Here is a 22,732-nt window from a genome sequence, read left to right as displayed (position 1 = left end):
CAGTGACTATTTACTTAGCTAGTTTCCTTTGTTCTGCAAGGAGTTTATCGACCTCTGAAGTCATGTTGTCATTCTATAGTCAACATCACACCCATTCAGATTCCTTTATTGATCCCAGGGGGAAATTGCAGTATTATTAAGAACATATTAAGAACTCTGGGTTTAAGCTGCTTGTTAGTGTGTGTTGTGCTGGTGTGAGCGGATCAGACACAGCAGTGCTGCTGGAGTTTATGAATGCCACTGCTGGACTAAGAATAGTCCACCAACCAAAAAGATGAAATATGACTATTGCTACATGAAAGCTGATGCTAAGGTAACATCATACTGCTGGCACACACCACAAACTTTGTCAAATGTGGTAGTTTGGCAGCTTTAGCAGTTTTAGGCTGCACTTTCAGTAGCAGGTGTAAATAATAGTGTTGAAGTTTAATAGCAGAGTTTTAAAAGTAGATATTTCTGGTAGGACTGTTAGCTTGTTTATAGCCCTGTTTTTGACGGCTAAACTTTGTAATTCAGAGAATCTAGCTACACTTAGTGGGAAACTGTACACAAGACAAAACATCTTTTAACATTATTTTTGTTTACCACAGATTTTAGAAAATGACTTTTTTCCGTACATAAAAAATAGAAACAAAAATATTTATATAAATATACTTACTTATAAATATACTATATATTTACTTTACAAATATTTTGTTATTTTATATATTATATTTTATACATATTTTATTCTATCCTTTGCTGTGTCTGATTTGTTCCTGTTGTTGATGGAAAGATTGAGTTGTTTGGCAGAAGATGAATCTTTAAAGTTGTGTGTTTTTCCCCAGAAATAAAAGACTCTTCTGAAGTATTTATGACCAATGGCTTTCGGAAAAGAATGGGGAAGGTGGGGGTTAAAGTCAAGACAGGTGTCTGCCGTCCAGATCTCTTTAGACAACTTTTTCATGGTGTGATATATCATCATTTACTCACTAAATCATTTAGACAGACAGATGGCCATCTTCTCATCTTACCGTGCAGCACCTGCATAGCACTGTACAGCACAGGGGGAAAGGGAAGAAAGGAGGAATAGTTCGCCCAAGTCCTGAATCATGCATGACCTAAATTATATTTTCCACATGCCTGCTTTGTTTAGCTCTCTGGAGCCTGCAGGCTTTGTCCCACAGCTGGCCTGCAGAATTCAAAGAACACAATTTCCAAATGTCCTCAATGCTAATATGGGTGAAATTAAAGCAGATACATTCTTAAAATTAAAGTTGCCAGAAAGGGTTCTTTGGAGTAGTAACTTTTGTATTCCCTAAAGCAGAGGTTCTCAAACCCTTTCCCAAGAACCCCCCAGGCAGTCCACATTTTTGCAAAATCTCCCAATTCCTTTGGATAGAGAAAAAATATGGAGCGTCTGGGAACCGGTTTGAGAACCACTGAACCCAAAAGAAGCTTTCAATGGGTGGTTCTTTAAAGCATTGGATCTCAAACTGGTCTTGGTGCCACTCATGATCCAACTCGCAATGCATAGGGATAGAGTGAAATTGGGGACTGTCTGTTGGTTTGAGAATCACTGCTTTAAAGAACCATAGTTCTGCAAGTCAAGAACCATTATTTTTAAGAGTGGATTTTTAATAGTGGTGAATGTTTGTCTGGACATAAAACTGCATAAAAGCCCCAGAGAATCTAAATGCAAGTTGTCTTTATAAGTAGGTTAATATTTCTCTTGTGAGCACAAAACATACATGTTCAAAGAACATATGACGAATAACTCTACAGTGACCAACAACTGGCTCATGTATTTTGCCCAAATTCTCCTCTTTTGATGCGAACTGGGTGGTCCTAATCTTGGGTAGCTCCTAGGTAAGCATTGTTACCCTCACCAATCACAAGGCTGATGTCTTGTCCTGCCCACACATCTTTGATAAAACTATGGTCCCTATGGTCCGTAGTTCTCTATGGTCTCTTTCTTTTGTTGGAGTCGGCGAAAACTAACCTAGCAAGTATAACTGAGCTGTCAGACTTTCATATTTGTCCGACTATTTGTTCATCTGTCCGTTTATATCTGTCCTTTCATTGGTTCATCCATTTGCTCATTCAGCTGGGTAGCATTCCCTGGTTCTACAGGGAACTAAATGTTCTTTAAGACATCATTTAGAGCGTTGGACTGAGAGATGTAGGTCATGTGTGCTCATTAGAATATTAGGACCACACCCACACAGTTCTAAGTAAGATTTAGGAATTAAATCATTATAATTAATAGATAATAATTCATTTATTAATATATTGCCATTCATATATTATATTGATTAATATATTGTATATTTATTTAATATATTATAATTTATTATATTTACATTCTTGGAGTTTTAATATAACAGTACATTTTAGTATCATACAAGCATTTATAACATTTTCCCTTGTGTTCACTGGGACTGTGAGTACAGCACTGACACCACGAAATACATAAGCTTGGTGTACTGTCCATGCAGTATCTCCCCATGGGCACACCTGTTTGATGGCAGCTAATGGGCCTGTTTAAATGATGAAGTTATGGGCAAGGCTGATTTGGCTTGTGGCTGAGTACATCTTCACTAATTCTGCAATGAATTATGAGGTCAGATCATAAAGACCGCGGGAGTGTTTTCATGCTCTTGCCTCGGTGAACCTCTGCTATATATAGCCTGATAGCTCTGTCAGCTGACAGGAGGATCCTATCACTACTAATCAGAGCATTCGCTGCGTCTTTTACTGTTTTATTCTCTCTCTTTCTCAGTGTGACACCATACTCAGTGCAGTATGTCTGTTGTCTTTGAACACAGCACAGCTGGCTTAGAATACACTTTTTTTCTGCCTTACTTTTGTGGTCGAGTGACTCTGGTATTTTAATTGGGCATTGGAACGGTGTGATTTTGCTCTGCTGGTGGCAGCTGAGATTTCTTTGAGACTGTTTTTTCCTTTGCTAAAAGTGGATTTTTGCTAAAAGTGGCTTTTCTGTTCAGTTAGTAGTGACTGGTCTCCACGCCGATGAGGTGAGCATTCAATGTTTGTGGTTTCGGGGTCAGATTCCTCCAAATAAGCTGTAGATTCTGTTCTCGTCTTCACAGTCTGAATCTGCAAGCACACACCAAACATAGGAGCGTGTGATAAGCTAGAGCTTTAGGCAGAGGTGGAAAGTAGCAAATGATATCTACTCTCATGACTGTACTTGTTTTTCCCTCTAACGGTACTTTTTGCAGGAAAATCAAATCACGATACTTTTACTTGTGTTCATTTTTAATCAAATACTTTTACTTTGCTACTTTCATTTTTAATAGTAAAAATAAATAATGAGAACTTCTGCTCGTTAGCCAGTTAGAAGAAAGAGCTGTACAGAAACGTTGGGTTGAGTGGAGACAGAAAGAGGATGACTTTAGTAGGACACACCAGAAACATACTTTATCCCAATCTTCATTCATTTTCAATTTAACTAAAGAAAACAGCGTTATTATCAGCTGCTTCTCCGCTTTCAGCCTCAAACTCAACTTCAGCCTAAGGGAGCATCTGCCTAGCTGGCTAATCATAGGTGCTTGTTTATCATACTTTGCTATTTTAGAATTATTTATTATTTATTATTATTTATGCTATTTATTGATATATTCACATATTTTATTGAGAGTGTATGTTAGCTAGCTACTTCAGTTAACACAGGTGTCAGGCAGCACAGTTTACTCATATAAAATGCAGTTTTGTCACAGTTTTGGAGGTAAGCAGCAGTATGAGGCTGTGATACAGAAATTATTGTCTAATATAGGTTCTCTATAACCTTTGGACAGTGATTCCTTTGCACCTAGATTTGTTTTTCATGTTCTTTCTTTCTTTTTTTTTTCTTATTGGCCTAAACAGTAATGTTAATCTGCACAGACTGCAGTGGAGTTTGAAGTTCTTTTGTTGCCAGCATGCTGCACAGATTAAACAAGAGATCAGGTCACATGAATAAAGACTACAGACACCAGAGCATCACTCAGAGTTTAAAACCCAGCAGACTTTAGAAAAAACTGTAACATTACTGTGTCTGGACTTTCACTTACTTAAAAATACATTTACTCCTCCATCTCACCTTCCAGATAATACTATGGCATTAGGGACTTTTGCTTTGGCTCTGCTCTCTCTCTCTCTCTCTCTCTCTCTCTCTCTCTCTCTCTCTCTCTCTCTCTCTCTTTCTCTCTCTTTCTCTGTCTTTGTCTTTAACTGTTAAAAAAGTAAAACTAATTGTGTATGAGGTTATTGGTGTGATTACCAGAGGAATACAGATCAATAAAGATGTTGTTGCTAATGATTTTAATGATAAAAACATTTTTTAGTGAGTTCATACAGTTTGAAGGCTGTGAATGTAATGCTTACTGTCTGTAGAGGTAGAGCTAATGGGACCTAGTGGGCAGTAGGACTGTAAAAATTGAGAAATCTGCTCGTAATTTTGACTTTTAATGCTTTTTTAAATACAGACTTAATGTGACCTTTAAATACAGATTAAACCATGAATAAACTGCTTATTTACTCTACCTTGAGTAGTTTCCTTTAGTCATACTCAAGTTCAAATAAATTATCACTACTGTAACAGTACTTTTACTTAAGCAGGGATTTCCAGTACTCAGTTTGGCCAATAGGAGAGCAGCAGGCGTGTCTAGTGGCTCCTCTCACCACCTGAAAATTAGTTGTGGTCTGAACAATAACTGGTCTGAGACCTCATCAGTTCCAAAAAGCACCAGAAAGAAAACTGAGTTATCTTTGTAGTTAATTTACACTGTGAACACAAGAAGAACTGAGGTCTTTTGCAGTTGGTTCTCTTGCAGGTTCACTTTAACAGAACTCGGTTAATTTAAAAAGAGCTATATGTGAAAACACCCGTACACTCTTTCCAGCTGAAACATACCTGACCAACCCTGTACATCTAGTGAAAGTTTGTCAAGCTGTTTGGGGAGGTCTCTCACTGCCAGGTCCCCCCTCCCCATCTGCTGTGTCTTTCTGATTAAATCCATCTCTAATTAAAAGCTCATTAATTTTTAAGGACACTCTGGCTTTGCCGTGTGGCTGCTGTCAGGTGTGGTACGAGTGTGCGGGTAGTTCTGAAGGGGGGTAGAGAGAGGCAGGATTACCGCGGCTTCTCCAGGGAGAGGGCATTGAAGTGCATACCCCCAACGGCATCAGTACTGAGACTGAGCAGAAACAGCTGGCTAAAAAGGCAAGGAACACAATAACAGCAGCTACAAGTTTGCTTCCTCCTGATGAGGTTTCGTAACATGCCTCCAGCATCGTGACATGCATGAAGAATAGTACATTTATGGAATGTATTGATTAGTTTGCCAGGGGAAACAATGAGGCCTCTCTCTGTCTGACTATAATGGATCTTCTCGTTCTCCCATAAGAGCCTGATTCTGTGCATGCAGACAGCTGTTGTTAAACAGGCCATATGTAGGAATACATCAAATTCACTTCCAGAATCTTCTGCTGTTGGTGAAATATCACCTTGAGAGACAATGGGCTTGAGAGACAATTTAGTTCGATGTTCTTTCATGGCTGTTGTACCAGAAAACACTGCCATGTTGATTTCACTTTGTTGAATTTGATACAAGAGCTGACTTTTGGGCCTGTGATTTAGAAATGATTAGACCCGGCATGTGCTCTTTTAAAAGATAATTCTTTCAACTTTGCAAAGATTTATAATATTTTTTTTTTGTTAAAATGGAAAGAAGTAGCATTAAAAACGAAATATGATGTACATGCATTGCTGCAAACATATACAGATACAGCCATTTAAAAGTGAAGGATGATGGGACAAATTTCACGGGAGTTTTTCGGACCATGTTATATGCCTTTACGTATAAATGTCAGGCACAGACTCGTGAAGATGGACCGGCTCAAAGTTTAGATCTAAAATGCAAAATCGGAGTTATACTGATGAAGATATGATGACAACAGTAGATCATTCACCTACATCCTCTGAAGAAACATCCTTCAGCATGTTTTGACTGAGTTCTCTTTGAATGCTCTTTCAACAAGCCAGATCATCAGATTCACCAAATGTTTGTCCTCATGCTGCATAGAGAGGTTCCGAATCCTCAACACTTATAGAGCAGCTTTAAATCATTGAGATGTAAACAAAAATCATTCATAGTAATCTGATGTGATATGCTCCTTCATTCTAGAGAAACTTGCCCAGTCAGAATTGGTCACAGTGGTGGTGATAGGAACCAGAGGTCTGAGGTTAAAGCCACCTCATGGGAACACAAAATGGTTATGAACACATAATAATCCCTGAAGCCTGAGTTAGTTAAGTTTTTATCCTAAAACATTTCAATGCTTTACAAATACATTCATGGTGGATACATACAGGGCATTCTTATACAAAATAGCGCCCGAAGAAAACTTAATTTTTTAAATTATGGACTATTTTACCACTACCAATTATTTATAAAAACTCAGTCAGAAGACGTGTGTAAGTGCAATAGTCATTTGGTATAGCAGATAAAATGATTATAGTCTTCTGTAGACATTGCAACACCTGGTTCCTATCACCTCCACCGTAGAGAAAACCGAGTCTGTGAGTTTCCCTACAACGCACTATTTCATATCAAACCTCTCCGAATGGCTGTATTTACGTCTCAGTGACTGAATGAACCTGGAATTAAAAAAAAAAACTGGTCAAATTCCCCTTTAAAAAATGTGAACACATACGGATCAGTGGATATATTTTAAAATGAAGAATCTTGTTCTTTAAATCAGCAACTCAGGCTGTATTTCATCATTGAGAGTGAGTTTTAGGGGCTCAACAGAGACGTAACTCTTGCCTTAATCTTTAACCCACTATTTGCACTTCTCCATGTCGACCTGACGACCAGCAGACACTTAGCATTTTCTTCCTAATTTATGATGTGTCTTTGTGTCTGTGACAGGAGTTATTTGCACTGTTTTCCACCAGTCTAACCATCAGAATCTTGTGCAATGAAATGGCAGTGCAATATGTATGAGCTTAAAGTGGATGAGCTCAGCCATTACTTTATACAATGGCTGTTTGTGAAGGGTTTGCTGATTTCATACAGTAAGTAAGCAATACAAACCGTCAGTTCTGATCCTGGTTAGAGTAGGACAGAATTACTTTAATGACATGGTGGCATATCTGTGGCTTGTGGGAAAGCAGTGGCATACAACTAGTGGGCTGATGTGGACCAGTAGCTTTAGCGTAGAGACATGAGCTTGTGGGTTCCGTGAAGACAGGTGAAAAATCGTGCTGTTGCACAGAGAAACTTATTGAACATGCCATAGTAATGATTCCCTTTAATCCTAGTTTTTAATGTACTCACATGTGCGGACAGTTAAAGTGTGTTACAGCTTGATGGAAAAAATATATAAACATTTTCACAATCATATTTCATTTCTCTAAATAAAAAAACACCAGCATAACAGACGTGTCATATTTGAAGAGATGCAAAGCTATGAGTACATATGCTCTGGGGGTTGTTGTTTGCAGGATTTCATATTGTGGGTTAGAGTTAATCTCATTTAAATAATTTTCCATTTATCCAAATGTAGTCAATCAGCCAAGACATGTTTAGTGACCAAAGTAAGCTTCTTTATTTAAAACTGGTGCTGGGAGGCTAACATTGCTAACAAACTCAAGAGATTAATAGTCACCCAAAATCATAAATACATCCATAAAGCTTCTCTCAAACTGCTTCCAGGTCTTAATTAAGGCCTCTCAGACCAGGTTTCGGACAGTGACTTACTGGGATCTAATAATGATGTGCAGCCTAACTCTGGGGGCAGCCACTCTAGACAACACCTTGGTTTTGAGTGACTACTGACTTCTTAGCCCAGTTTTAAACCAGAGAAGCAAAATTATGATACTGAACATGTCTTGGCCAATCGATTACAATTGGGTTAAGAATTTTCTCTGAACAAGTCCTTTAACTTCGTAACACGTTAAGTTCTTAACATGTCTTTCTTTTGATAAGTCTTTTACCCTTGATATTCTGAGGAAATAATTTATCACAATAACAAAAACATTATCGTACTACCGACCGATTATTACTGTGAAATTTTCATTATGAAAGATCGTAATTAAATTTTTACATTGACAGTGAATTATGGAATGTGTTGATTTCAATGGCTGATTCATTAAACATCTCCTGGAGATGCTCATCATTTTGTCTATATTTGTCTACAAGTGTCTGCAAAACAAGAGTTCTCAACCCAGTGAGAATATTTAAAGAACACTGAGCTGCCATGATTTGTTCTTCTCCTTGCCCTCCGTCGGGACTCGCCATTAACCACAGATGGCCAATGGATGGCCTGGCTTAGAACTGTCAGTAGCTCCACCACTTTTCTGCACAGTTAGCAGCAGGAAAGCCCTTTATGGGCCAGCAGTCTCTGTTCCTTTGCTGAACACGAGTCTGGTGTTCAAAGTCTTTTATCTCTGTCTGACTGACGGGGTTTCAGAGGAACTTGAATGCTCTCCCAGCTTTTGCCCCTGAAGCTTGGTTAAAACTTGTACCCCAGCCTCCCATCTCTTTTCTGGCCCAGGGGACCACTTCAGAATCCATTCATTATTCCTGGACCATGGTATAGCAATCAGGAGCTCCCCAGGGGCCTCTAAGTTGACAGTGCAACAACCCTTGTCTTTGGGTTTGTCTGAATGTTACAGTTCAGGCTGTCATCTTTAAAAAGTGTTTCCTCAAGGGTTTTTTAGTAAAGGAGAAGATAATATATAGAACCGTCACCATTCAAAGAATCACCTGAAAGCATAAATCATTCTTGGTATGGTCAAGTGGTTCTTCTATGCACAGAAAAACATGTTGTATATGATTCTTTAAAGATTAAAGAACTCCTTTAAATAGTTCTGTAGAGCCCATGGCGAACCATGACTAGGGGAGCTACACTTTTAGGTTGAGCTGTAAATGTTAAAATTGGATTAAAACCAAGGGGAAAAAACAAACTGCTAACAAGCCGCACCACTATGGGATTAAAAAAGGATGTTAGCATTAAGCCAGCAGTTCTTCACATGATAATTTGTGGCACTTCTAGGTTAAATGTGCATATTTGAAACTTTAAGAAACTGAAAGACATTTTATGTTTTGTTTAAAGTTTGAGGTACATATTAACATATATTTTTCCTAGCAGCAGTTTTTCAGACATATGACTGAAATGCATTGATCAGGCTACCACTTGTACCATTTTTTGTTTGGTTTTTAATTTTTTTTTTTTTCGTATCAGTGACTTCCAGGCCTAGAGTGATGTTTTTCTTAGAAAATTGCTCCCACACATTGGAAATCAAAATATGATTGGTTGATTTCTTTTTTAATTCCTAATGATGTTGGTTGGTAATCTGACATGTTAGGCCTTCAGTTCAGCTGATGAGACAGCAAATGATCAACAAATGAGACAGCTAGCCTGGCTGTATCTACCTACGTAACACAGACCAAAAATCCTGATAGGATAATTTTCCTTCTCTGAGGGTTCCCCTCTATATATGTACCATCTCCAAAATGGTAACTTTACAGGAGAAGGAATAAAGCTACTTTATTTTTAATGTAAGTCAATGAAACCAGACATTTTTCCAAGTCATTTTGGGCTGTTTCTTTTGTTCTATTCTTCATGAAATTTACATATAATCTAAAGGGCAACAGGCACACTCAAATCGTGTCAAAACTAAAAAACGACAAAAAATGGAGATAGAAGGTTTTCTTCCGACAGCAGCGATATACACTGCTAAGAAAAAAATAAAGGGAACACTCAAACAACACATCCTAGATCTGAATGAATGAAATATTCTCATTGAATACTTTGTTCTGTACAAAGTTGAATGTGCCGACAACAGAATCACACAAAAATTGTTAACCAATGGAGGCCTGGATTTGGAGTCACACACAAAATTAAAGTGGAAAAACACACGACAGGCTGATCCAACTTTGATGTAATGTCCTTAAAACAAGTCAAAATGAGGCTCAGTATTGTGTGTGGCCCCCACGTGCCTGTATGACCTCCCTACAATGCCTGGGCATGCTCCTGATGAGTCCGCCAAGTCCTGGAAAGTCTGTGGTGCAATGTGGCGTTGGTGGATGGAGCGAGACATGATGTCCCAGATGTGCTCAATCGGATTCAGGTCTGGGGAACGGGTGGGCCAGTCCATAGCTTCAATGCCTTCATCTTGCAGGAACTGCTGACACACTCCAGGGGATCACAAGGGGTCTGAGGATCTCACAAGGGGTCTGAGGATCTCATCTCGGTACCTAATGGCAGTCAGGCTACCTCTGGCGAGCACATGGAGGGCTGTGCGGCCCTCCAAAGAAATGCCACCCCACACCATTACTGACCCACTGCCAAACCGGTCATGCTGAAGGATGTTGCAGGCAGCAGATCGTTCTCCATGGCGTCTCCAGACTCTGTCACGTCTGTCACATGTGCTCAGTGTGAACCTGCTTTCATCTGTGAAGAGCACAGGGCGCCAGTGGAGAATTTGCCAATCCTGGTGTTCTCTGGCAAATGCCAAGCGTCCTGCACGGTGTTGGGCTGTGAGCACAACCCCCATCTGTGGACGTCGGGCCCTCATACCATCCTCATGGAGTCGGTTTCTAACCGTTTGTGCACATGCACATTTGTGGCCTGCTGGAGGTCATTCTGCAGGGCTCTGGCAGTGCTCCTCCTGTTCCTCCTTGCACAAAGGCGGAGGTAGCGGTCCTGCTGCTGGGTTGTTGCCCTCCTACGGCCTCCTCCACGTCTCCTGGTAGCGCCTCCAGCCTCTGGACACTACACTGACAGACACAGCAAACCTTCTTGCCACAGCTCGCATTGATGTGCCATCCTGGATAAGCTGCACTACCTGAGCCACTTGTGTGGGTTGTAGAGTCCGTCTCCTGGTGAAAGCACCACCAACATTCAAAAGTGACCAAAACATCAGCCAGAAAGCAGAAAGGTACTGAGAAGTGGTCTGTGGTCCCCACCTACAGAACCACTCCTTTATTGAGTGTGTCTTGCTAATTGCCAATAATTTCCACCTGTTGTCTATTCCATTTGCACAACAGCTGTGAAATTGATTGTCAATCAGTGTTGCTTCCTAAGTGGACAGTTTGATTTCACAGAAGTTTGATTTACTTGGAGTTTTATTGTGTTGTTTAAGTGTTCCCTTTATTTTTTTTGAGCAGTGTATGTATATATATATATATATATATATATATATATATATATATATATATATATATATATATATATATATATATATATGTATATATATGTATATATATATATATGTATGTATATGTATGTGTGTGTGTGCAGGACCTACAAGCATCCTGAGATTCTATAAATAACTTTTTTACTGTACAGATCAAGATGAGGTGTTTGAACATGAGACATACACAAACTTGTGTGGAGTGAACCCCAAGCTAATGATCTTTACGATCTTTATGTGAGATACTGCAACCGGGTTACACAAACATCTCAGCAAATGTAAATCTGCAACCGACTTCCAGATCCGGATTTTTCTTCACACAACCAGTCCTAGATGCCACAGCTACTTCCATTTCTATAACAAGCCCATAACGTATCACCTACTGGCAGGACAAGAAAAGCTGGATATGCAGTATTTGTCCATGCTGTGCCAAAACCACATCGCTTTAACCTGTTTGTTGCATTAAATGAGTAACTTGTCTTGTCTTTCAGCAACTCTTCAGCAAATTCTGTTGTAGATTCCACAGTGGGGTTTCAGACCTATGAGGGGGCCTTGCTGATGCCCGACACAGTCTGGCCTAGGTTATAGTCTCTTTCTCACTCAAGGTCTTCAGAGAGAGGAACCGTGTGCCAAGCTGTAATATCCTGCTAGGTCTACCCGGATCCTGCCCCTGTCATCACCTCTCTAATCCTGAACCCTTCAACCACCAAAATCTTCCACTTCAAGGTCTCTCAAAGGATATGAAGTTGCACTGAAAACACGCTACATGCTGAAGAGGCTGTATTTTTCCATAGAATAGGAATATTTCTCTAAAATCTAGACATATTGTTCCCATTTTAATCCAGTCAAAAGGTTGTATAAGCAACCGTTCATAATATTTTATAACTATTGGCTTGTAGAATGTTGTAAACAAAAACATTAAGATAGAATTACCTTGATTACATTGGTCACAGTAGATTTTGGTTGGAAGACATTTAGTAATAAAGGCAGAATGCAAAAAGAGAAGCCATCTCATAGTGCAGCCACTGTAGTGTAGAGAAAGGCCTGGTCCTTGACCATGAGCAGGCAAAACGCCCCTGAGGCTTGAAGAACATGCAAACCTGTCAGGCACTCTGGAAAGTCCGTTGAAGCAGATATGAAAGGAATTTCAACAATGTAATGAGAAAAATGGAATGTCTGGCATTGCAATGCGGTCTCTATCTTTTAGGTCTGAACATCACAATTGAACAAACCTGCTGAAGTAATAACCTCTCTGCCTCCTTCTTCTCATTACCCCAGGAGAGAAGCAGCTGGACATCACAGGAGTGGATCACTCTCCCAAGCATGAGAGAGGTTGCACCTCAGCTCAGATCTTATCAAATACACTTAATATTGTGCCTCAGACTCTTATGATTGCTCTTTTATCACACACTGTTCTGTTATTATGAGCCAATATATTTTAGATCCAGCATAGCAAGACTAGATAAGACTCTCCTTCTTGTCAGTGGAGTTTGAAAGGATGTGTTCTGTGATTGCACTTACAAAGCCAATTATAAGTCAGCATGGAAAGAGAGACAGAGAAAGTAGAGATAATAGTATCCATCTTTTCGGTGATACCTCTCTCACATTACTTAACTTTCAATTTAATTCCTTCATTAGTATGTGCTCCTGGTGTTCCAAGGACATTGGAATGTATTTATGGAGTTCAGAAGGATATCTATCACTTCACATGATCTGCATATTTTGAAATGGAACCATGGAAACATGAACCCAAGTTTCCTTTCACAAAGGTTAATACTATGGAAAGAGTGAGAAAAGGACAAGCAGACCAATGCTCCTCTTATTCAAGACATTAGGTTTTTGTAGGCATCTTCTCTGAAGCTTCTGGACCACTGACCACAGTGGGGAGCCTTCTTTCCTTTATTTGATTACATGAACACACTTTCAGTGGGACTTGGCATTGCACATTTGGAATCAGTCTACTCATTTTGGGAAATGGAAGTTCCAAACACAGGTCAGACTAGACACAAAACAGTACAGGCTGCAAAACATATTGCATGCCGCAGCTCTCCTAAATGAGAACTCATCTGAAAGCAGGTCTTACCTTTGTCATGTGCTCTTATCTATAGCTTATCACAGGAACCTTTTCCACACAAGGAGTGAAGTTGCACTGACAACGCAGTTCCACTTTTATTTATGCATGAGCATAATCATGAATAAAGTACTTTATGTACAATTTCATACTCACACTTACTAATTATTTTTATATATTAGGTGTTTTTATATTACGACCTGTCCAGGGTTTCAAATCAAATCAAATCAAATCAGATTTATTGTCACATCACAAGAGTACAGGAGTACAGGTGAGTGAAAAACTTGGGTGCAAGTTCCCACTGAATGAAAGGGTTTATCCTGCCTTCTGCCCGATGACCGCTGGGATAGGCTCCAGCACCCCCCGCGACCCTGAGGGAGAAGCGGCTCAGACAGTGTGTGTGTGTGTGTGTGTGTTATATTAGGGGTGGCTTGGTGGGTAACGCCGCTGTCGCCTTACAGCAAGTATGGCCTGGGTTTGATCTCCCAGCCTGCTGACCGCTGGGATAGGCTCCAGCACCCCCCGTGACCCAGAAGGAGAAGTGACTTAGAAGGGGTGTGTGTGTGTGTGTGTGTGTGTGTGTGTGTGAGACAGATATTTTTTTTTTAATTATGTTTTCTCACCAACAAGAGAAACAGTGTTTGTTAGTTTCTATGCTGAGAGATTCTGAATGTATTACATTTCCACCGCAGTTCTAGAGAGTATTTTACAGAGCTGCCAACTCCATTTGACAGAAATCCTTAAGTTTTTTGTGATTTTTCTGGTGTGTGGCTGGGGGGTATTAGTAGTAGTACATGGTACAGCACATTACCCTGCATAGTACTATGATTATAAAGTTTAAAACTACTAATCTTAGAGACTGATGTTTTTACAGTTTAAGGAGAAGGCCTCTGCCAGTTCCTTGAGTCTCAAGGGCATTCTACCTATACCTACCTGCCATCTTTCAAGCTGTTAACCATCATGGACAACACCTCACACCCTCTGCATGCTACACTGGATAAACAGAGGACATTCAGTGGCCGCCTGTTGCAGCTGTGCTGGGTTAAAGAGCGCCGTGTGAGATCTTTCTTATCCCCTGCTATAAGGCTCTACAACAATTCTCCTTACTGCAGAGACAGTACTGATCTCCTGCTGTCTGAACTGTGCTGAACCACATCACTATCTCCTCTCTGATCAATACACACTGTGCAATATATCACAACTATTACTCTAATGGCACTTTCACTGTGCACTTTACTTTACACTACAATATTGATGCAACTCAGAGTTAATGCTGTCTAGTAAATACCACAAATCTGTAAATATGTAAATAGATATACTTTTATCTTATTTCTCTTGTATTTTAACTTATGTCTAGATTTATTTTTATTTTGTTTTCCTTTTCTGCATAGTACATGTAAGTTTATGTGCAATTATATGTCTTGCTACTGAAGCACTCCCTCTAATAAAGTTCTACCTACCCACCCACCCAGAAGCACTGGGCTGACTCTGTATTACTCGGTAAAGTGGACTATCCTGTAACTATAACAGTATGTCCAATTATATCAGAAAGAAACCTTAAAATTGACTAAAACACTCCACACGTCAAGACGCTGGACGTCCACGAAAGTTGCTCTATCTCTTTAACTATTCAAACTTCAGACCTTGCTTAGTCACGCCCGTGTGCTGCTCACTGCGAGCTGTAGCCAGGCTCCTCCCACTGAGCGCGGATTGGGTGCTGCTCTCCTCGGAGTCCACAGTCGACGGGTGTTGTTATGTTTTTTTCACACCGGTGTTTCAACAAACCCCGCCCGTAGTGTAGACTGTTAGCCAATCCAAGCGCAGAAGTCGGGCGATACCAGCCAGTCCGTGCGCAGGGGGGCGGGGCCTTATGGAATACGGGTGGGAAAAAGTCATAACGCCGCTCGACACGGCGATACTTTCATAGCCACGGGCGGGGCTCCCGGCCGAGAAACTGAATTACCGGCAGCAGGCAAAAACTTAGCCGAGCTGTTCTGTCGTCCATGGGAATGTACTGGACACTGCGTGGGAAAACCGGACCCAGTCAGCGATTTTCGACGATGCCTTAACGCTGGCATGTCCATTCGACCACGTTCCTTCTGAGACCCGCCGGGAAGCAGCGTTTATCCGTTTTTCTCGCACTTATTTCTTTTTCCTGGTGTGTGTGTGTGTGTGTGTGTGTGTGTGTGTGTGTGTGTGTGTGTGTGTGTTGTGCTCGTCGTGTAAGATGAAGTGACAGCATATCCTCGAATATCTGGAATCTCAACAACTAGCTGTTTTCCGCCTCTGGACGGGGTCGACTCGAGTAAGGGTGAGTTGCGTGTATAATTGTGTTGTTTACCCAGCAGTCGGCGTTTCAGTTCCAGGTTCATGAACATCTGGCTACCACGACCACTGGCAGAGCCGTTTTCAGCAGCGCTGGTGTGGGTGGTGGGATTAATGAGTAGCCGAGCTCCGGCGTCGCTTACACCGGCTCCGTGAGGGAAGGGCGCTGCGGCTCGGACTTAACGCGCGGGTATCCCGCCACGCCGCTGCGCCTCACGGACGAGGCCGATGTGCAGTGTCGACTACCTTCCTATAGGTCATGACTACACCGTTTAAGACCCCGGAGGAGCCGTAAGAGCCCCTGCACAGCGACCGTCTCCCACCTGTCAATCAGTTTGTGTGTCCTACCGCCTGTCAGTCCATATTAAATGCCCCCCAGCGAGGCTGGCCGGGGTGACTCGATCCGTACGTGCTGCCCGCGTTTGCTCGCCTGTGTCGTGATCGCATGGCAGCCGAATTACAAACCAGCGGGCATTTCTCGGCTCGTGGGCAGGTCCGACCGGCTATTTTAAGCCACCCATGCTGTCGCGTATGCTTGCGATTTTTTCTGTTTGCCGCCCCCTCCCAGGCGTTCAGAGAAGCGCGCAGCATCTACATGCTGGCACAGACGCCCGAAATGTGATCGTGAGTAACGCTGTCAGTGGATGAGCTCGTGATCTGGGACCTCAGTTTATTGACTCGTGGTCATCATCTTCATCTGACGCCTCAGCCTCAGTTGACAGGGGGTCCTCGTGGGTGTGGAACTAGTTTCTTTGCGAAATAAGGTGGGAGCGGACGCAGAGTCGCCGTGTTTACAGTGTATTGGGGAGCAGGCTGCTGTTTGGGCGGCTGGTGTGAAGTTGTGCTGTATTTAGTTGGCGGATGGGCAGCGCTGCAGGCCGAGCGTCCTCAGAGCCTCCGAAACGTTATCTCACCCGCGGGGATCAACACCCGGGGTGATGTAATAACCCTGATTAAGCGAAAGGGGTTATGATGAGAAGGTCCGAGAGGGCCTGCAGGTCAGTCCCGAGCTCTGTGGAGCTGCGGGGGGCAAAGTGTGCTTCAGCGAACGTGGATGCTAACGGGGCTAGTAGTGAACGAAGGCTAGTGGCAGCTACTGAACTGGCTCCAGTTTATATAGGAGTTAAGGAATGACGTATACATAATCATTTGCATAATCATTTACATATGCATATCATTTTTAGGGATTAAGAATGACTTTGTTATTCAAAACCTGTGGTGTGTCTCACATAGGCCTGTTATAATATAACACACTGTCCTATCTGAATATATAGTTATTACAATGCTATATATCTGTCTATCTATCTATCTGTCTATCTATCTATCTATCTATCTGTCTATCTGTCTATCTATCTATCTGTCTATCTATCTGTCTATCTATCTGTCTGTCTATCTATCTATCTATCTATCTATCTATCTATCTATCTGTCTATCTCTATATATATATATATATATATATATATATATATATATATAGATGAGATAGAATACCAGGTATGGGTATAAGGCCAATATCTTTAAAATATTGGATTAATTTTTTTTTTTAATTAAAAAAAAACATTCATTTCTGTAACATCCACAGTCTGAAATATCTCACATTTACATTGTAAGTGTGATGTGATCTTGTTAGCTGTGTATTTCTTCCTGTGGGGCAGTGAAGTGTTGGAGTGAACCTAATTTTCGATGCTCATCTTAAACGCAGTGCTTCTGTCTAATACAGCTCGTTTTAAAGCTTAGTGATTTTTAATGATATTCTTGGTTCAAGGTTTAAATATCGGGGCTGAAATATTTTGCCGTCTGCAGACCTGAATCCGTCCTATTGCTCACTGCCCCCCCGAGCCCCCCATTGATTTTTATAGCCGTTATGGCAGTTTTGGGTGGAGCAGGCCGTTCTTCAAAAGAGCCAGGAGCTTCCCTGGAAGAGCAAAAAAGAAGTTGAGGTCTGGAGCTGGCATCGAGGCGAGCAGGTGGACTGTCCTGGCGTTGGCTGGTGTGTGGGTGTTGCAGGAAGGAGAAAGAGTAATGTAGTCATGCCTCAGTGAGTCATGGGGCAGTATCTGTCTCTGTGTCTGGCCAAAGGTGGATCAATTTCGTTAGCCTACATGTGGATTTGTTTTCTGGTGAGGTCCCCCCCCCCCCCCAGCCCCTACCCCGTCACCACCCCCTAGCCTTTAAGTATTTCTGGCACCAAAATTGTTTTAGTCTGTGTGGATAAAATTAGCCCCCAAAGGCTACTAGGATCTGGTTTTACACAGTTCCACTGTAGCCGTGAACATACGCTGGACCTGAATGGTGTGAGTGCAGTCCACATATGACCTGTTGTTCTTCGGGTGCTATAAATGTATATGCGGCATGGCATGTGATGAAGCTGGATATGCTTTAATTAAAGGAGCTGTTTGGTTGATGTGTTTAATATTGATGGTCAACACAATAAAAGCCAGTGGGCATCAGTTCACAGTGCAGACCTTTTTTAACCACCAGCTTTTATTCATTATTGTGAACATCAGCAGTTTGTTCTCATGTAGAGCACGTAAAGTGAGTGCGTTAGTTTTAGCTCCTGTTTCCCTCTAATGGGACAGTGACGCCTCCAAGCATTCTCTCCAAGACACACAAAAAAACAGATTGTTGTAATTATCTGCTCATTACAAAATCGCCACGTTCTTTTCCTAGGTTGTGGTTGCTGCGTAACTTCGTTCTTCACTGAATCTTCTTCCAGAGGTACAATGGCTCAAGCTTGACAAGTTCCGTATGTGTGCACCACATGTGCTGCTTAAGCTTACCAGGTTGTCCTCTCCTGTCCTTCTGGGGCATCTACCACACAAGCCTCAAAGGACCATTTCGGTTAACCTGACTGCTCCTGCTCAGTCCTATGCTCTTCTGTCAAAGGCATGTCAAGGTCTACAGCTGTATTTTTTGATATAGGAGAGATGTGGGATGGTTAACCACAATAATCTAAGTAAACACAGAAATTCCTTCAGTGCTCAAAGCCATTGGATCTAGCAAAAGAGATCAAATGCAACCTGGAAGTCAGTTGAGAAGAGGACGCAGTTCAGTGCTATCACCTTTGGAAAAACATGTGAGCCAACTTGTTTGACAGCTTTAGAAACAAAAGGTTACTGTTCTCTAAGGGTAGATAAACAGTGTTTTAAACTCTTAATGGCCCTGGAATGTAACGCCACACATATTTTAGAGAGCTCTTCCCTAAATTTGAATTTTGTGGTGGTTTGAATATTGATTGAATGCCATTGCAGTTCATGTATAGATGAGGATATTTGGAAGGTTTTAGAAGGGGAATCTTCTGCTGTCTGCTAGGCCATATAACTTGTTCCTCTTTTTTGTCTAATAGTGCTGTCTTGGGAAGTTTTCAGTCATTTTTTTTGCTTTCGCAATATATGTGACTCTTAATGTGTATTTCACTTGGCAACAGTATCACACTAACAACAATAAACAACTTACTATGCCTGTCAGTGACCTGTAAGAATTTTCCTGGTCAATAGTAAAATGCCTGAGCTGGGTGGGAATCAGCCATGGTCAAATGATTCCTTTATGTGCAAGCTTGGATCATGTCATCCTCTCATAGTAGCCCTACTGTGTGTCTAGCTGGTTTCAGCTGACTGGAGTTAGATCGCATGCCATTGTGCCCAGACTATCTCTGATATGGCATTCTGCAGGGTACAGGTGATCGGAGTGCTGTGTTGGTGTTTCACTTCTGCTGGTGCTTTCAATGAGACAGGCGTTCTAAAGCTCCATCCTAGTGCTAATAACATATAATTGTATGCGCTCCTGGTCAAACTGCATGTTTTGTTGACTTTCTAAGAGGAAATAAGTTAACACATCTTCCACAGAACACACACCTCTGAATATTTTACTGCTCAGTTGTAGTTTATTTGCATGGATGTAACATATACAAAACATAAAGTGTGGCATATTGTATGTTTTATTATTTTCCCAGTATGTTAATTTGAGCGAATAAACAGTTGCATCGTGAAACGTTCAGCAGTGTGTTGTTAGTGAAGGATGTCTTAACATATTTTAAGCTAGAAAGTCAGCAAACCATGTAAGTAGACCAGGGTTATTCAGTCTTTTACATATGACTGTATAATTACTAATATATTACTGCAAAAAAAAAAAAAAGCCACAGAAAGGAAGACTCATTACACTGTCCTGTTCCGTCTCAAAAGCATTCTTCTCCAGACGTGAGTTTTCCATTACATTTAAGAAGGTTGTTTTTTACTCAGCAGCCTTGGCCTTCATAAAAGAGGAGCAGATGAAATTAAACCTTGTGAATTGTGCTGTGGGCTTGCATAAAGCCTAGTGGCAGTGGTGGTGGTATGGTTATTTGTGCTGCTTAAAAGTGGGCTGGGTGTAATTTGGAGGCCAGTGGGAATGTTGTGGGTGTTACTGCAGGAAGTGTTCCCAGTGCTTTGATCGTCAGAGTCTCGCACAGGGTGTGTATGCCCTCTGATGATCTCCCTCTCTAATGGACAGTGTAGGAAACTGGTGTGTGTTTTGAACTTCACACTAATGTATTAGTTACACAGTAGTCGTTTAGAAAGTCTAGCTTTCTTTTGGTGGTGGCAGTGCAGAGTTAGGCTGGATAAGATAAAACGTAGACTGTAAAAACTTAATTCTGTATTCTATGATTGTTAGACCCATAGGGTGGAGGCCCCTCTCACTTTTTTACTGTTAACCTAAAGAGTCTGAATATTGGGACTGTCCAAAAAAATGGTCAATTTTTAATTTTCTACGCCATAGAAGAGCAACACACAGCTGTCCTTTATTCATCCGTCCATCCATTTTCTAAGCCGCTTCTCCATCAGGGTAGCGGGGGGGTGCTGGAGCCTATCCCAGCAGTCTTCGGGCGGAAGGCAGGATACACCCTGGATGGGTCGCCAGTCCATCGCAGGGCAGACAGACAGACACAGACAGTCACTCACACCTAGGGGTAATTTAGCATGTCCAATCGGCCTGACTGCATGTCTTTGGACTGTGGGAGGAAACCGGAGAACCCGGAGGAAACCTCCACAGGGAGAACATGCAAACTCCACACAGACCCCGGTTGGGTTGCCCGGCCGGGGAATCGAACCCAGGCCCTCCTTGCTGTGAGGCGCCACCGAATAAAGCCTCTTTACATCAACTTATATGAAAAGTTAAGAATGGTATTGCATTCTACTGTAAAGGCACCGTTTTGGAGTTGTGTGTTAAGCCATCTGCAGCTTTAGATTCAGGAACTAACACTCAGTAGCCTAAAAATGTTTTGAATCTCTGATTACTTTGTTGAAACGGTTTGTTTTATCAAATGATGCATAGCCTAAATTTTTCTTGCATTAACATTAACAACATTTGTGTGGTTTTATGTACCAGAAACAAACCATAATTCATCTTGCATGACCATTTATCCCCTTGTATCAAACAGGCTGTTTTTATTATTCTTCCTATTTCTTCTTCAAAAAGCAATCCAGGCTGAAACACTCCTTAGAACTTCAGTGTGAATGGGCGGGGCTAAACACCCATAGGCTGACTAGGTGGACATATGTAAATGAGTTGGTTTTTGTGTCTTTACAGAAATTGTGAATTCAAAATAGGCTATTTTTGCAGGGTAGTTTCCATATAGGTACAACATGGACTAAGAAATGAATAGTACATTTTGAAGCTTTGAATGTGTTTACATAATACATCAATCTATATTTTCTCTGAGAACGGAATCGGATTGATATCACCCGATATTCAGCATTAAGGTACTCAGTTTAGATCACTGCACTGAGACATTTTCATGTTAAAATGTCATAATGAATACACTTGAAATGATCCAAAATCACTTGTAATGACATCCTGAGCAGTTCCTGAGGAGTAAGACTTCTAATGAGCTCTGGAAGTATCTACAGGTAATTCCTTTGAAAAGCTGTAAATGTAAATTAAATCAGCATAAAGGAAAAAAAAGTCTTTTATTTAGCAAAGTTGGTGTCAGAGTGCAGAAATTTCTAACCGGTTCTTGACTTGAAGGTACTGCTCTAAGAAAAGCCTTCACTGGTATAAAGGATTTATATTATGTGGATGTTCATTCGATTTAAACAGTACCAAAAGTGGTTCTTCTATGGTATCGCTCTAAAGAAGCCTTTTTAGATGTCTGTGTACCTTGAAACTGATTCTGTTCCAATTTAAATGCTATCACACCATGTGGTATGTCCTTTTTCTTGAGGATGTTTACACTTGTAATCGAATTTGTGCAAAGCTCAGAATGCCCTTGAGGACCTTAAAGGCTTTAAAGTATTAGCCTTTTAACAATTCCCACATCCTCTTCTGTTTTTAAAAACCCATCCAGAGACTGGCCGAGAGCATCCAAAACACCAAAGCATCGTGTTCCTGCTTTAGTGCAGTAGGGACGAGCGTGCGGTTTTAAATAGGACGACCAGCTCCTCCGTGTCTATCTTTAGAACACAGTATGGCATCAGTCTGAAGTGGCTCTCATGACAGCTTTGCATGAAGTGGAGGGTGTTTTTGAACATAACTGTGCAATGATCTTGGAGAGTCTTGGCTTCTTCTGCAGTCTGAAGGCCCTTCCTGAAAGCAAGGGTGTGTTGAGGGCTGTGTGGAGAGTTGGCCTTCAGTGGCCTTTTGGGAGTAGGTTGGGCTGGCCATGACTAATAATATTATCAGCCAGTGGAGATTCTTGTAAGAGCGAAAGCTGTACACAGGCCACGTTGACCTCCATGTTTTGTTCTCAGAAATGATCCCCCAGATGAAAGGGTCATTGGCGAGTCATGAGGTGATTCTATCAGTGGGGATTATGCAATGAATCAGATGTTCTGCTCATATTGTTTGGCGTTTGTGGGCGTTCGTAAGAATGGGAGCGAGTGTTTTTGGTAGATCCTCTTGTGTTTTTTCGGTGTTTTAATAGTGTCTCATGCTGGGCCTGATACAATTAGTGGACCTGGCCAGCCGCATTGTGCTGTAAATGCCAGAGCGTAGCGCTCATCCTGCTTCAGTTTCCATTTGCTGGTCGCCTCAGCTTGGCATTGCTGCGTGCCAGGAGAGATGATGTAAACGCTTTTCAAATATGCAAGAGATGGATCACATGCTCTTACAGCAGCAGACAGAGGCAAGTCGCTCTGCAGCGGGTGAGGTGATGACTCTGGGAGAAAGTTTCT

General features: G+C 41.5%; 1 protein-coding gene across 3 annotated transcripts in view; it reads left to right on the top strand.

Annotated features, from left to right (window-relative positions):
• Positions 1–15,136: 15,136 nt before the first annotated feature.
• Positions 15,137–22,732, top strand: part of rhbdf1a (rhomboid 5 homolog 1a (Drosophila)) — a 52,447-nt gene continuing 44,851 nt past the window's right edge. The window contains exon 1 of one of the 3 annotated variants that reach the window (XM_017719004.2): positions 15,137–15,570. The gene's annotated coding sequence lies outside the window, so the exon portion shown is untranslated. Of the gene's footprint in view, positions 15,571–16,195; positions 16,349–22,732 lie in introns of those variants that run through there. The other 2 variants (XM_017719006.2, XM_017719005.2) reach the window with 2 other exon arrangements.

The sequence above is a fragment of the Pygocentrus nattereri genome, chromosome 27 (assembly GCF_015220715.1).
Source record: "Pygocentrus nattereri isolate fPygNat1 chromosome 27, fPygNat1.pri, whole genome shotgun sequence".
NCBI lineage: Eukaryota > Metazoa > Chordata > Actinopteri > Characiformes > Serrasalmidae > Pygocentrus > Pygocentrus nattereri.
The sequence above is the reverse complement of the archived record's forward strand: the minus strand, read 5'-3'. Positions and strand labels throughout refer to the sequence as shown.